The 14,252-nt window shown below is 47.4% G+C and overlaps 1 long non-coding RNA gene across 1 annotated transcript; it reads left to right on the plus strand.

Annotated features, from left to right (window-relative positions):
• Nucleotides 1-1,346: 1,346 nt before the first annotated feature.
• LOC121232765 lies at nucleotides 1,347-2,650 on the plus strand. The gene is made up of 2 exons (XR_005931679.1): nucleotides 1,347-1,509; nucleotides 2,618-2,650. It is a non-coding gene; the product is annotated as an uncharacterized LOC121232765 (long non-coding RNA).
• Nucleotides 2,651-14,252: the final 11,602 nt, after the last annotated feature.

Below are 14,252 nucleotides of genomic sequence, written 5' to 3' on the forward strand. Positions count from 1 at the left end.
ACCTTATATAACCAATATCCCTATGAACCTGATAGGTAGGGATGCACTAAGTCAAATGGGATGTGTGCTTAGTACAGGAGACAATTTTGTGGCACGGCCATTGACGGGCGACCATGCCTAAAACTAAAATGGAAAACAGAGGAACCGATTTGGGTAGATCAATGGCCGCTGACTGAATCTAAGGTCGCCATCTTGAAACAGTTAGTACAGGAGCAATTGGAACAGGAGCACTTGGTGAATACCACGAGCCCTTGGAATACACCAGTTTTTGTCATTCCAAAAAAATCTGGGAAATGGAGACTGTTGCATGATTTAAGAAAAATAAATGAAGTAATGGAAAATATGGGAGCCCTTCAATTAGGGTTACCCACGCCTACTATGATTCCACAAGGATGGAACATTTTGATTATTGATTTAAAGGACTGTTTTTTTACAATATATTTAGACCCAAAAGATGCGGAAAAATTTGCCTTTTCTATCCCCACCATAAACAAACAGGAACCCATGGAACGTTATCATTGGGTAGTTCTGCCACAAGGAATGAAAAATTCTCCAACCATATGCCAATCCTATGTATCCCAAGCTCTAAAAGGGTTTAGACAACAAAATCCAGACTTGATTATTTATCACTATATGGATGATATCTTGATTGCAGGGAAAAGAGAGTTATCTGAAAAGCTCAAAGAATTGACTACACAATTGTCTGATTTTGGTTTAAAAATAACACCAGAAAAGGTACAAAAAATGCAACCATAGAAATATTTAGGCTGGAAGATTTTAGAAAAAACTATAGTTCCACAAAAACTGGAAATTACAGACAAGATTGAAACATTGAATGATGTGCAAAAATTACTGGGGACAATCAATTGGGTTCGAACGCTGTTGGGAATAGATAAGAAGCTTTTGACCCCTTTATTTGAAATGTTACGAGGCGACACTACCTTAACGGCACCTCGACAATTGACCCCTCAAGGTAAACAAGCATTGCAACAGATAGCAGATATAATATCCCAGAGTCAGGCTTTTAGGATTAAAGAAAATCTTGACATTAATCTTAGCATTTTAAACTGAGAAAAACAACCCCTCGGGATCATATATCAATGGGAGGGGAGTCACAAAGACTTGTTAATAATAGAATGGATCTTTTTAGCTCATCAGGCCCAAAAAACCATATTTTCTCGAATTGAAATGATTTCAGAATTAATTATAAAGGGGAAACGTCAGATTATTGAAATTTGTGGACAAGAACCAGACATGATTGTCGTTCCTTTGACTCAAGGATATTTACAATGGTGTCTACAGAATAGTCTAACTTTACAAATTGCTTTTGCAGATTTCGAAGGAAAGATAGATATTCATCTTCCTGCACACAAAATGTTTACCTTGCTACAAAATATACAACTAGAAGAAAAAGAATTGTGTGCAGAGTTACCTACTGATGGTCCTACAGTATTTACGGATGGCAGTGGAAAAACAGGAAAGGCAGTAGTAGTTTGGAAAGAAGGTCAGGTATGGAAAAATCACATTGTCACATGTGAAGGCTCCCCCCAAGTGGTGGAACTTCAAGCTATAATAGAAGTATTTAAAAAATAGCAGGATGTTGAGGTCAATATTATTGCTGATTCTTTATACGTGGTAGGTGTAGTAAAACGCTTGAGACGGGCTTATTTGAAAGAAATTGATAACGTTACATTGTTTGAAAAATTTAAGATGCTGCTATTTCTGTTAAACCAACGGACAAAGTGTTATTATATAATGCATGTGCGAAGTCACACCAGTTTGCCTGGATGGATCACAGAAGGGAATAAACGAGCTGATTTACTAGCTAATCCTGTATGGACTGGGCCACCCCCCAATAAACTTCTACAGGCACGTGGAGCTCATAGTTTTTTCCACCAGCCAGCGAAAGTATTAGCCAAACAGTTTCAAATTTCTATAGCAGATGCCAAAGCCATCATTCAATCCTGTGCTGAGTGCCAGAAATTATCTGGGCACAGAGATGGTGCTGTAAATCCTAGGGGTCTGCAATCCTTGCAATTATGGCAGACTGATGTGACTCATGTACCAGCTTTTGGAAAATTGCGTTTTGTTCATGTTTCTGTTGATACATATTCCTTGATGATATGGGCCACAGCACTTGCGGGCAAAACAAGTCGACATTTACAAACACACTTACGACAAGCATTTGCAGTAATGGGTGTCCCGGCCCAGATAAAAACAGATAACGGACCATGTTTTATAGCACAAAGGACTCAGGAATTTTTTCAGCAATGGGGAGTTACTCACATTACCGGCATTCCTCATTCTCCCACAGGTCAAGCTATAATTGAACGTACTCATAAAGTATTAAAAGATTTTTTAAAAAAACAAAAAACAGGGGAATTAGGGGAACCTCCTTCAAATAGACTCATGAAAGCAATATATGTGATGAATTTTTTGACCCTGCGTGGAGAGTCAGTTGTTCCCCCTGTAGTTTGGCATTTTCAAACAATGAATAGTGGGATTCAAAATATTGATAATGGGTGGAAAGTCTGGGTTAAAAATATTGAGCGTCAGCAATGGGAGGGACCTTTTAAAGTAATAACGTAGGGCCGAGGTTATGCTTGTGTCATTACAGAAAATGGGCCAAAGTGGATTCCAACTAAATGGACGAAACCTTATGCTGAGATTGATATGGAACACACTGACTGTAGTAAGCAGCATGACAGTGACACCGGTGTTTGATCCACATCGTTTAACGCCGTGGGACAGTAAGAATGTTTGGGTGACAGTGGCTAAAGCTATTAATCAAACCTCTTTTTGTGTGTTTTTTATTCTTGTGTATTTTATTAGGTATAATGTTGCTTTTACTGTGTTTAATTAATTGTGTTCATAGATCTTGTAGGTCCCCTTGGCCAACATAACAGGTCAAGATTCTCTGTGCATTACAACCGCATCGCAAAGCCCATGAACCAATTAGACAGGATGGCTATGACTCGTGCAGCACGCCTGGCCAGCGAGCGCATGCGTCATAGGCTCCCCATGTTCAACCGAGGCGAATTTTGGCACCCGCTGGCCACGTGTGCTGAAATCCATTCCTCTGCAAATGTACAAATACTGGGATTTTCCGAAGAGCATCGGGCTGGTGTACGGCAAGGTCATCGTTGCCTCTGTGGGGACGCCCACGTAAAGCTGGCACCTACCGATTGCTGGGCTGAGTTCGCGGAACAAGACAACACAAGACCGACAGATTGGTGTAGTATTATCTGATTTACTGTTAGATGTAGATAGTATTAGACACACAACCTTGCAAAATAGAGCTGCTCTTAAATCATAGGTTAAGATAGTTTTGATTTATCTCGTAGTGGGTTTTTTGTATTTTAATTTGTGTGCCTTGTATGTTGCAATGTGTTTAGGAATTAATTGATGGATCAAGTAAGGCTGTGTTAATTGACAAAAAACAAAAAAAGGGGAATTGTGGACACATATTTAGCTAACATCGGTCGCAAGACCATTCCAGAGGCCTTTAGAAGACCTTGAACAGAATAAACAAGAAGACTAAAAAAGAAAGATGCCAATTAGAAGAACACAGGTGCGCATTCCACGATAAAGGGAACTTGGCACAAAGAACCTCAATTCGGCAGTTTATCTTAACCAATTAGACTGAGACAAGTCTCGCATGTTTTAATTGGTATAACCAATTATGTCTTATGTTTATGCGCGTGTACAGAGTTAGTATAACCAATTATATCTTATGTTTATACGCATGTACAGTGTTGATATAACCAATCATATTTTATGCTTGTGCGCGTGTACAGTGACTTTGCAGAATATGTGACTACAAGTATGTGTGTGTTTTAGCAATAAAGTGTCGTCTGTTGTCTGCTCTCAAGATTACAGGCATCCGTCTACTTCAATCTCCTCAAGGTGGCATTGACAAGGCAATTGGAAAAGGGACACAAGGCATCAGCCTCTGGAAGCGACTCCTGTCAAGCGTGAAGGAAAGGTACCCCTGTAAGGAAGATGTTATATGTCACCCAGGCAAGTGGACCACCATGGAGAGAGGTATCCAATACCTGAGGGAATTAGCCGTGCTAGAGATGATTCATTATGACTCAGACAACACACAATTACCCAGAGATCCAGACGAAGTCCCATGCACATGACCCACGTGGTGGAAGTTTGTACGGAGCGCACCATCACCCTATGCCAACTCACTGGCAATAATGACCTGGAAAGATGAATACACACTGATGGAGGATGAAGTGGCTCGCCAACTCTGGCAATATGAAGAAAATCTCTCCTCCTCCCTACAAGCCTGCATTTCGGCTGTGGAGAAGCTGTCCCGAGATTTCCAGCAAATCAAAGAGGATATGTCCTACTCCCCACCTGTACAGACCAATGTCTCAGCTATTAGGAGTGAGCGTTCCTCTGCCTAAGAGACAGAATATAGAAGGTACACACCGCGAGGTGCCCTGTGGTTTTACCTATGTGATCACGGAGAGGACATGAGGAAATGGGATGGAAAACCTACCTCAGTCCTAAATGCACAGGTCCGTGAGTTGCAAGGAAAAACCACCACAAAAGGGGATTCTACCAAGAATAATGCTGCTCCAGTTTCCAAACAAAGTAGAAGGGCTGATGTTATTTCTGATCCTCTCGAAGGGACTTCTGAGTCAGTTTTAGAAGAAGTGAGTACTGGATACTCTGACCAGAATTAGAGGGGCCCTGCCTCCAGCCACGTGGAGGAAAGGGACAACTGAGTCTACTGGACTGTGTGGATACGATGGCCTGGCACGTTAGACCCACAGGAGTACAAGGCTCTAGTAGACACTGGCACACAGTGTACTCTAAAGCCATCAAGCTATAAAAGGGGCAGAACCCATCTGTATTTCTGGTGTGACGGGGGGATCCCAAGAGTTAACTGTATTGGAGGCTGAAGTAAGCCTAACTGGGAATGAATGGCAGAAACACCCCATTGTGACTGGTCCGGAGGCTCCGTGTATCCTTGGCATAGACTACCTCAGGAGAGGGTATTTTAAGGACCCAAAAGGGTATCGATGGGCTTTTGGTATAGCTGCCTCGGAGACGGAGGGCACTGAACAGCTGTCTACCCTGCCTGGTCTCTCTCAAGACCCTTTGATTGTGGGGTTGCTGAGGGTTGAAGAACAACAAGTGCCAACTGCTACCACAAAAGTGCACGGGAGGCAATATCGCACCAACCGAGACTCCCTGATTCCCATCCACAAGTTGATTCGCCAACTGGAGAGCCAAGGAGTGATCAGCAAGACTCACTCACCCTTTAATAGTCCCATATGGCCCGTGCGAAAGTCTAATGGGAAGTGGAGACTAACAGTTGACTATCGTGGCCTGAATGAAGTTACGCCACCGCTGAGTGCTGCTGTTCCGGATATGCTAGAACTTCAATACGAACTAGAGTCAAAGGCAGTCAAGGGGTATGCCACAATTGACATTGCTAATGTGTTTTTCTCAATCCCTCTGGCAGCACAGTGTCGTCCACAATTTGCTTTTACTTGGAGGGGCGTCCAGTACACTTGCAATCGACTGCCCCAGGGGTGGAAACACAGCCCCACCATTTGCCATGGACTAATCCAAACGGCACTGGAACAGGGCGATGCCCCTGAACATTTACAATACATAGATGACATCATCGTGTGGGGCAACGAGGCAGAAGAAGTGTTTGAGAAGGGAAAAAGAATCATTCAGATTCTTCTGAAAGCTGGTTTCGCCATAAAGAAAAGCAAGGTCAAGGGACCTGCACAGGAGATTCAGTTCTTGGGAATAAAATGGCAGGATGGACGCCGTCATGTGCCTATGGATGTGGTCAACAAGATAGCAACTATGTCTCCACCAGCTAACAAGAAGGAAACACAAGCTTTCCTAGGCCTCGTGGGGTTCTGGAGAATGCATATTCCAGGTTATAGTCAGCTTGTGAGCCCTCTCTATCGAGTAACGCGGAAAAAGAACTATTTTGAATGGGGCCCTGAACAACAACAAGCCTTTGAGCATATCAGACAGGAAATAGCTCGTGCAGTAGCTCTTGGGCCTGTCCGGACAGGACCAGATGTACAAAATGTACTCTACACTGCAGCTGGGGAGCATGGTCTCACCTGGAGCCTCTGGCAGAAAACACCAGGAGAAACCCGAGGTCGACCATTAGGGTTTTGGAGCCGGGGGTACCGAGGATCAGAAGCCCACTACACCCCGACTGAAAAAGAAATACTAGCAGCATACGAGGGGGTTCGAGCCGCTTCCGAAGTTGTTGGTACAGAAGCGTATCTCCTCTTGGCACCACGATTGCCCGTGCTACACTGGATGTTCAAAGGAAACATCCCCTCTGCACATCATGCAACCAGCGCTACATGGAGTAAGTGGATAGCATTGATCACGCAACGGGCTCGACTGGGCAAATCTAACCGCCCAGGAATTCTGGAAGAGATCATGGACTGGCCAGAAGGCAGAGATTTTGGAGCATCGCCTGAGGAGGTGCCTCGTGCCCAAGAGGCACCACCATATAGTGAGTTATCAGAAGACGAAAGGCGTTATGCTTTGTTTACTGATGGATCCTGTCGTGTGGTAGGGAACCATCGAAAGTGGAAAGCTGCTGTGTGGAGTCCCACACGACAAGTCGTTGAGGCCACTGAAGGAGAAGGCGAGTCAAGTCAGTTTGCAGAAGTGGAAGCCATCCAACTAGCCCTAGACATTGCTGAACGAGAAAAGTGGCCGGTACTCTACCTCTATACCGACTCCTGGATGGTGGCTAATGCCCTATGGGGGTGGCTACAGCAGTGGAAGAAGACCAATTGGCAGCGCAGGGGTAAACCCATCTGGGCAGCAGCATTGTGGCAGGACATTGCTGCCCGTGTAGAACACATGACTTTAAAGGTACGTCATGTAGATGCTCACATGCCCAAAAGCCGTGCCGCTGAAGAACATCGAAATAATGAACAGGTAGACAAGGCTGCCAAGATAGAAGTAGCTCAGGTGGACCTGGACTGGGAGCGTAAGGGTAAGCTATTTGTAGCTCGATGGGCCCATGAGCCATCGGGACATCTAGGGAGAGATGCAACCTATAGGTGGGCTCGTGATCGAGGGGTGGACCTGACCATGGAGGCCATCACACAGGTTACTCATGAATGTGAAACGTGCTGCAGTTAAGTGAGCCACCAGAGTAAAGTCTCCCTGGAACAGGGGGCGCTGGCTGGGTTTTCGATATGGCGAGGCCTGGCAAATTGACTACATTGGACCACTGCCACGAACACGCCAAGGCAAGCGCTACATACTCACGATGGTGGAAGCAACGACTGGTTGGCTAGAAACATATCCTGTAAACCATGCCACTGCCCGAAACACCATCTTAGGCCTCGAAAGGCAAATTTTATGGCGACATGGTACCCCAGAAAGAATTGAATCAGACGATGGGACTCATTTCCGAAATAACCTCATAAGCTCCTGGGCAAAGAAACACGGCATTGAGTGGGTGTACCGCATCCCCTATCACCCGCAAGCATCTGGAAAAATTGAGAGATATAATGGACTGTTGAAGACTATGTTGAGAGCGCTAGGCAATGGGACATGGAAGCATTGGGATACAAATTTAGCAGAAGCCACTTGGCTAGTTAACACCAGAGGATCTGCTACCCGTCCTGGTCCTGCCCAAACAAAACCCCTACATACTGTGGGAGGAGATAAGGTCCCCGTAGTGCACATGGGGAAGTGGCTGGGGAAGGCAGTGTGGATTTCTCCTCCCATGGGAAAAGGCAAACCCATTCGTGGGATCGTCTTTGCTCAGGGACCTGGGTGTGCTTGGTGGGTAATGCGGAAGGATGGGGAGACCCAGTGTGTGCCTCAAGGACATTTAACCTTGAGGGAAAAGTAATCTGTGATGTGAGTTGTATGTTGTAGGAAGTAATGTAGCAGGAATGACCTGAACTGCAGAGGAGTGAACTTCGCAAGGAACCAGACAAGTGCATCGGTGACCCAAACCAACAAGCCGGTGTTGGTGCCCAACAATCGAACATACTGCTTCTCCTGCCCTGACCACTCATCTGGATGGATGGGGCCCAAGTCATAGCCTGTGTGTGAACATCTGGAGGAGTGGAAGAAGCCCATGGAATATCTATCTCTTAAAGGACAGGGGATAGTAATTAATAAGAATGTATAAATCTGTATGTTGGGTATAAAGGTGGTTTAAGTATGTAGTTACAGTTGTAAGTGTTGGTAAGAAAGGATTTCAGTAATGAGAATTAAATACAATGGCATGGTTAGAAGATATCTGTATTAAATTATGTGGGACCTGAGCATGACGCAAATGGTATGGAATAAGGGGTGGAGATTGTATTGGGTCTGGCTGAGATGGAGTTAATAGTCCCCGTAGCAGCCCTCATAGAACTGTGCTCTGCATTAGTAGCTAGAAAGGTGTTGATAACACACCAGTGTTTTGGCTGCTGCTGAGCAGCGCTGGCACAGCATCAAGGCTGTCTCCCCAACATTTTTGCCCCCTCCCTCAATGGCAGGCTGGGGCAGGGCAAGATCTTGGGAGGGGACATAACCAGGACAGCTGACCTAAACTACCCAAACAGATATTCCATACCATATGACGTCAGCTCAGATATAAAAAGCTAAGTAAAGGGAGACGGAAGGGGAGGCATTTTTGTCTTCCGGAGCGACCACCACACATACTGAAGCCCTGCTTCCCAGGAAGTGGCCAGACATCGCCTGCTGATGGGAAGTAGAGAATAATATCATTTGTTTTTTCTTTGCTTTCGCGCGCGACCTTTGCTTTCACTTTATTAAACTGTCCTTATCTTGACCCACGAGCCTTTTGTTATATTTTCTCCCCCCTGTCCAGCTGAGAAGGGGGAGTGATAGAGCGGCTTTGGTGGGCACCTGGCACCCAGCCAGGGTCAACCCACCACAATCCTTTTTGGCGCCCAACGTGGGGCACGACAACGGCAGTTTTGCATTAAGCGTGCCATAGCTAGTTATTAAGTGGCAAGCTCCTGTGCAGGTCACGGAGCTTGTTGGCTGCTTGCTTATCTCTACCTTGCTGAGTTTGGGAACATGGTAATGCAAATAATGGCTGTGTGCTTTGCCTTGGCACTGATGGTTTTTTTTTTTTTGTGCTGCGGGAGCTATCTTGTGGGGAGAATGAAGGAACTCGGGAACATGCTAATACAAATAATATCTATGATGTGCTTTGTCCTGGCACTGATGGCTTTGCTGTGTTGTGGGAGCTATCTTGTGGAGGAGATGAGGGAACACATCTCCCTCTCCCTACCGGGCATTGATGTGAATGGTTTTATTATGCAGGCTCCTGAGGTCCTTGTTCACCCTTATGTGAGCTGTTCAATACTAATAATTAATACTGGTGGTATATTATGGGTATTGTGGAATCTGGTCTCATCCTGGTATAAGAGAAGACAAGTTTCGGGTGAGGCAATACTGAAATGTGCCCTCAAGCGACCGGTCCCTGGGCGGCAGGGTATATGGAAGGATTTGGGCAGATTCCTAGGACGGTTATCACCTCCCATAATCTGGGACACTACACCTGAACAGGCAAGTAACCCTGGCAAACTGACGCGCCACCTGATAGAAGGGTGCCTTGCCTATCCCAATGAAAACCAGCAGCTTCTCGCACTGTACTGGGGCCTGGCCTATGCCTACCGAGCCATAGTTCAACACTCTCAGAGGACCATGGTTGAGGCAGGGACCCAGACTGCATCTGAGGACACCATGCTCGAGATAGGGACCCAAACAACAACAACCACCACAGTAATTGCCCCAGTAGTGAAAAAGAAACAATGGATAAGGAGATCAACGGGTCCATACCATCGATTAGTGAGGGAAGAAGAAGAAGAGGAAAGCCTTAATTTAGAACCTGGTCCTTCAATAAAGAAATTGGAGGAAGGAGTGAGGGAACTTAAACAGGAAGCGGAAACTACCCGGTCCCTGACGTCCTCAGAACTTCGGGACTTGCGGAAAGACTACAGCCGCCAGCCAGGTGAGCGGATCGCTGCCTGGCTGCTCCGATGCTGGGATAATGGGGCCGACAGTCAGCTACTGGAAGGCAAGGAAGCCCAACAGCTGGGATCCCTCGCTAGAAACCGGGGAATTGAAAGAGGAATTGGAAAAGAAGCAGCAATTTGCAGTCTCTGGAGCCGGCTCCTCTCAAGTGTGAGGGCAAGATATCCATTCAAGGAAGATCTTGTGAATTCCTCAGGAAAGGGGACTACCGCAGATGAAGGCATCCAGTACCTGAGAGAGTTAGCAGTGGTGGAAGTCATCTACAGTGAGCTAGATGATGAGGAGGTCTCCAAAGATCCAGAGGATGTCCTGTGCACACGGGCCATGTGGAGGAAGGTGATTCAAGGTGCCCCAGCGTCGTATTCTAACAGCTTGGCAGCAATGTATTGCCCAGATATGGAAACACCAACTGTGGAGAAAGTGTCGTCTTGGCTCCAAAACTTTGAGGAAAATCTCTGTGTCTCCTCATCCCTACAGGACAGTGCCTTGGCTGTTAGGGATGCTCCAAGAAATCAGTCCTCTCCTGCTCCGGTCAGAGGGAAAGGGAGCCCAAGGCGTATGCCACATGGTACGCTCTGGTTCTTCCTGCGTGACCAAGGGGAGGACATGAGGAAGTGGGATGGTGAACCCACCTTTAAGCTGGAAGCCCGCGTACGTGAACTGAGAGGGAAGACAGCTGTTAAGAAGGGGTCACCCAAGAAGAAGGCTGTCAGTGTCGTTGCTGTAGAGGCCCAAGAAAGCAATCAGCGATCCTCCAGGCATAGAAGAACTGAAACCACCTCCCTTGATTCTGGTGAGGGGACTTCTGGTCTGGCACCGCAAGGGTCGGACAGTGAATACTCTGATGAGGAACAGCAATAGAGGGTCCCTGCCTTCGGCCAGGAGGAGGAAAGGGATGACCGGATATACTGGACTGTGTGGATTCGATGGCCTGGCACATCAGACCCACAGAGGTATAAGGCTTTGGTAGACACTGGTGCACAGTGTACGCTGGTGCCATCAGGGTACAGGGGCACGGAACCCATCTGGATCTCTGGAGTGACAGGGGGATGCCAAGAATTGACTGTATTGGAGGCTGAAGTGAGCTTGACAGGGGACAAGTGGGAAAAGCACCCCATTGTGACCGGCCCAGAGGCCCCCTGTATCCTTGGCATAGACTACCTCAAGAGAGGGTACTTCAAGGACCCAAAGGGGTACCGATGGGCTTTTGGTGTAGCCACTGTAAACGCAGAGAAGATCAAACAGCTATCTACCCTGCCTGGCCTCTCGGAAGATCCCTTCATTGTGGGATTGCTGCGAGTTGAAGAACAGCAGGTGCCAATCGCTACCAGGACGGTGCACCGCCGGCAATATCGGACAAACCGAGACTCCCTGGCTCCCATCCGTGAGCTGATTCATCAACTAGAGAGCCAAGGAGTCATCAGCAAGACTCATTCACCTTTTAATAGTCCTATGTGGCCAGTGCAAAAGTCTGATGGAGGGTGGAGGTTAACAGTAGATTATCGCGGCCTGAATGAAGTGACACCGCCACTGAGTGCTGCTGTACCAGACATGTTAGAGCTCCAATATGAACTGGCATCAAAGGCAGCCACGTGGTATGCTACAATTGATATTGCCAATGCATTTTTCTCCATTCCTTTGGCAGCAGAGTGCAGGCCACAGTTTGCTTTCAGGTGGAGAGGTGTCCAATACACCTGGAATCGACTGCCCCAGGGGTGGAAGCACAGCCCTACCATTTGTCACGGACTAATCCAAACGGCACTGGAACAGGGCGATGCCCCTGAACATTTACAATACATAGATGACATCATCGTGTGGGGCAACGAGGCAGAAGAAGTGTTTGAGAAGGGAAAAAGAATCATTCAGATTCTTCTGAAAGCTGGTTTCGCCATAAAGAAAAGCAAGGTCAAGGGACCTGCACAGGAGATTCAGTTCTTGGGAATAAAATGGCAGGATGGACGCCGTCATGTGCCTATGGATGTGGTCAACAAGATAGCAACTATGTCTCCACCAGCTAACAAGAAGGAAACACAAGCTTTCCTAGGCCTCGTGGGGTTCTGGAGAATGCATATTCCAGGTTATAGTCAGCTTGTGAGCCCTCTCTATCGAGTAACGCGGAAAAAGAACTATTTTGAATGGGGCCCTGAACAACAACAAGCCTTTGAGCATATCAGACAGGAAATAGCTCGTGCAGTAGCTCTTGGGCCTGTCCGGACAGGACCAGATGTACAAAATGTACTCTACACTGCAGCTGGGGAGCATGGTCTCACCTGGAGCCTCTGGCAGAAAACACCAGGAGAAACCCGAGGTCGACCATTAGGGTTTTGGAGCCGGGGGTACCGAGGATCAGAAGCCCACTACACCCCGACTGAAAAAGAAATACTAGCAGCATACGAGGGGGTTCGAGCCGCTTCCGAAGTTGTTGGTACAGAAGCGTATCTCCTCTTGGCACCACGATTGCCCGTGCTACACTGGATGTTCAAAGGAAACATCCCCTCTGCACATCATGCAACCAGCGCTACATGGAGTAAGTGGATAGCATTGATCACGCAACGGGCTCGACTGGGCAAATCTAACCGCCCAGGAATTCTGGAAGAGATCATGGACTGGCCAGAAGGCAGAGATTTTGGAGCATCGCCTGAGGAGGTGCCTCGTGCCCAAGAGGCACCACCATATAGTGAGTTATCAGAAGACGAAAGGCGTTATGCTTTGTTTACTGATGGATCCTGTCGTGTGGTAGGGAACCATCGAAAGTGGAAAGCTGCTGTGTGGAGTCCCACACGACAAGTCGTTGAGGCCACTGAAGGAGAAGGCGAGTCAAGTCAGTTTGCAGAAGTGGAAGCCATCCAACTAGCCCTAGACATTGCTGAACGAGAAAAGTGGCCGGTACTCTACCTCTATACCGACTCCTGGATGGTGGCTAATGCCCTATGGGGGTGGCTACAGCAGTGGAAGAAGACCAATTGGCAGCGCAGGGGTAAACCCATCTGGGCAGCAGCATTGTGGCAGGACATTGCTGCCCGTGTAGAACACATGACTTTAAAGGTACGTCATGTAGATGCTCACATGCCCAAAAGCCGTGCCGCTGAAGAACATCGAAATAATGAACAGGTAGACAAGGCTGCCAAGATAGAAGTAGCTCAGGTGGACCTGGACTGGGAGCGTAAGGGTAAGCTATTTGTAGCTCGATGGGCCCATGAGCCATCGGGACATCTAGGGAGAGATGCAACCTATAGGTGGGCTCGTGATCGAGGGGTGGACCTGACCATGGAGGCCATCACACAGGTTACTCATGAATGTGAAACGTGCTGCAGTTAAGTGAGCCACCAGAGTAAAGTCTCCCTGGAACAGGGGGCGCTGGCTGGGTTTTCGATATGGCGAGGCCTGGCAAATTGACTACATTGGACCACTGCCACGAACACGCCAAGGCAAGCGCTACATACTCACGATGGTGGAAGCAACGACTGGTTGGCTAGAAACATATCCTGTAAACCATGCCACTGCCCGAAACACCATCTTAGGCCTCGAAAGGCAAATTTTATGGCGACATGGTACCCCAGAAAGAATTGAATCAGACGATGGGACTCATTTCCGAAATAACCTCATAAGCTCCTGGGCAAAGAAACACGGCATTGAGTGGGTGTACCGCATCCCCTATCACCCGCAAGCATCTGGAAAAATTGAGAGATATAATGGACTGTTGAAGACTATGTTGAGAGCGCTAGGCAATGGGACATGGAAGCATTGGGATACAAATTTAGCAGAAGCCACTTGGCTAGTTAACACCAGAGGATCTGCTACCCGTCCTGGTCCTGCCCAAACAAAACCCCTACATACTGTGGGAGGAGATAAGGTCCCCGTAGTGCACATGGGGAAGTGGCTGGGGAAGGCAGTGTGGATTTCTCCTCCCATGGGAAAAGGCAAACCCATTCGTGGGATCGTCTTTGCTCAGGGACCTGGGTGTGCTTGGTGGGTAATGCGGAAGGATGGGGAGACCCAGTGTGTGCCTCAAGGACATTTAACCTTGAGGGAAAAGTAATCTGTGATGTGAGTTGTATGTTGTAGGAAGTAATGTAGCAGGAATGACCTGAACTGCAGAGGAGTGAACTTCGCAAGGAACCAGACAAGTGCATCGGTGACCCAAACCAAGCCGGTGTTGGTGCCCAACAATCGAACATACTGCTTCTCCTGCCCTGACCACTCATCTGGATGGATGGGGCCCAAGT

The sequence above is a fragment of the Aquila chrysaetos genome, chromosome W (assembly GCF_900496995.4).
Source record: "Aquila chrysaetos chrysaetos chromosome W, bAquChr1.4, whole genome shotgun sequence".
NCBI classification, from domain to species: domain Eukaryota; kingdom Metazoa; phylum Chordata; class Aves; order Accipitriformes; family Accipitridae; genus Aquila; species Aquila chrysaetos.